Here is a 2,501-nt window from a genome sequence, read left to right on the forward strand (position 1 = left end):
GCTGAATGTCAGGCTGAGCTCTAAGGCCTGACTTGCCCCAAACATACTATGTTCCTTGGACTTACTCTGACCTTAGCACTTAAAGAGAGGTGGTACCTTCAGAACATAAGACATCATCAATTGCTGCTAGAGCTTAAGGAAAAACTAGCACCAGTTAGAGAGGGAATGATGAGCTCTCTCTTTCTCTCGAAAAGCTCTGTACTTAGATGTGGAGGAGGCGAGTGTCAGTGACTAATGTACAAAGATTCTCATTCTTAAGTCAGGGTGAAAAGGTTAGGAAAAACCAACATATTCCTCACTTCACACAGGGTTTTGGAGGTACTATAGTGTGCAAGGCAGTGTGTTAGATACTGTTGCCAATCCAGGTGTCAGGGTCTCTACCATCGACCTAGTCTAGTAAAGACTAGAGAATATCAAGAGTTTTAGGAGGTCAGTATTTAATAAACATTTCCCAAGCCAAGAATCGGTTCTAAACCAATTGGGAGAGACAAAGTCGGCACAAAGGTAAGATCGAAATACCAGTGGTGGTATGATAGAATTGATGACAAAACTGTGGCTTAGGTGTGCGACAACAGCGGGATTCCTTTTTTTTTTTTTTTAATGTTTTATTTATTTCTAGGAGAGAGAGAGAGAGAGACAGCGTGAGCAGGGGAGGGTCAGAGAGAGATGGAGTCACAGACTCTGAAACAGGCTCCAGGCTCTGAGCTGGCAGTCAGCACAGAGCCCGACACGGGGCTCGAACCCATGAACCGAGAGATCAGGACCTAAGCGAAAGTCGGACGCTTAACCGACTAAGCCACACAGGCGCCCCTGGGATTCCTGATTACAGACTCAGAATTAGACGGATATGCCTTCCGAGTCAACACCTCACCTGTGCCCTGCGAGGAGGGTGGCCCTGTAAACTTAAGTGTGGAAGAGCAGATCTCAGGTTGTGCTTTCTGCAGAGCTGCTTCTCAAGAAGGAAACTGTGGTGTCTGTCTGGTCGCACGGGGGCCCCAAATGTGGGGCGATGATCAGGTGGAGGTCGGTGGCTGGGGTGTTGGAAGGATTCACCCGAGGCAGAACAAAGGAGATAGAAGTTTATTGCATACGATGCAAGGGAGCAGTGGTCAGGACAGCAAAGCAGAGACTGCCTGTGGTAAGGCAGTGGGTGGGGGCTGTTTTAATTATTTTTATTATTATTTTTTAAAGTTATTAAATTTTTTTTTTACTGTTTTATTTATTTTTGAGAGAGAGAGAGACAGAGCAAGTGGGGAAGGCGCAGAGAGAGAGGGAGACACAGAATCTGAAGCAGGCTCCAGGCTCTGAGCTGTCAGCAGAGTCTGAGAGGGGGCTCGAACACGTGAACCCTGAGATCATGACCTGAGCTGAAGTCGGACACTCAACTGACTGAGCCACCCAGGTGCCCCTTCTATTTTTTATTTTAGAGAGAGACAGTGTGTGCATGTGCATGAGTGCAAGTGGGAGTGCAGGGGAACAGAAGCAGAGAGAGAGAGAGAGAAAATACCTTAAACAGGCTCCATGCCCAGTGCAGAGCCCGATGTGGGCTTCACCCCTCAACCTTGGGATCATGACCTGAGATGAAATTAAGAGTTGGCTGCTCAACTGACTGAGCCACCCCCATGCCCCAACGATTAAGGTCCCCCCCCCCTTTTTTTTAAGTAGGCTTAAAAGCCCAACACAGAGCCCAGTGTGGAGCCTAGCATGGAGCCCAATGCAGGGCCTAATGCATACTTGACCTCATGACCCTGAGATCAAGACCTGAGCTGAGATCACCAGTCAGATGCTTAGCCAACTGTGCCACTCAGGTGGGGGGCTGTTTCGAACAGGGGAAGATGAGGAGGTATGGTGACGTATGGAATCCTCCCTTTTTTCGTGACTGTGTCTGGTTGTAAGTAGCCCATCGGTAGTTAGGGCTTATGGATATTTTGAGGGGGGTCAGCAGATGGGCCTGTCTGTTTTCAGTCAAGAGACCTTGTGGGCTCTTTCTACGTTCTCTCGCTCAAGCCTGTTTGCCTAAAAGCGGGCCCTATAGAAACTATGCGTATCCAGTTGATTATTCTAACTTTACCAAACACATTAATTGTCTTAGTGTAGAATATGATATCAAGAAATCTTTCTGACATAATCTTCTAGATTCTATCTTTAGGATCTCCTAAGCAAGATATATGAAATCAATGAATTTTGAGTCTGCCTCCCAATTTTATTGTTTAACATCCATTTTCCTTCATTTTTATGGTTTGCACAATCTCACCATTGTACTTTGCTGTCAGATCAATATCTAATCCAGGCCTTGATGCCACACATTATTGCCCTTCATGGCTTCTATTTAATATTTAATATGCTTCATCTTTAGGATCCTAATTCTATAAACTTTGTGGTCATGATCTCAATTTGATCACTCCACTTTCAGGGGCAATCTTTCATTGCAGTTCACTCAGGAATACTTTGAGTATTTTATAGTACTCATTTCACGGATTCTCCTTCTGTGACTTTCACAG

Source organism: Hyaena hyaena, unplaced genomic scaffold, assembly GCF_003009895.1.
Source record: "Hyaena hyaena isolate Hyena2069 unplaced genomic scaffold, ASM300989v1 scaffold_289, whole genome shotgun sequence".
NCBI classification, from domain to species: Eukaryota; Metazoa; Chordata; class Mammalia; order Carnivora; family Hyaenidae; genus Hyaena; species Hyaena hyaena.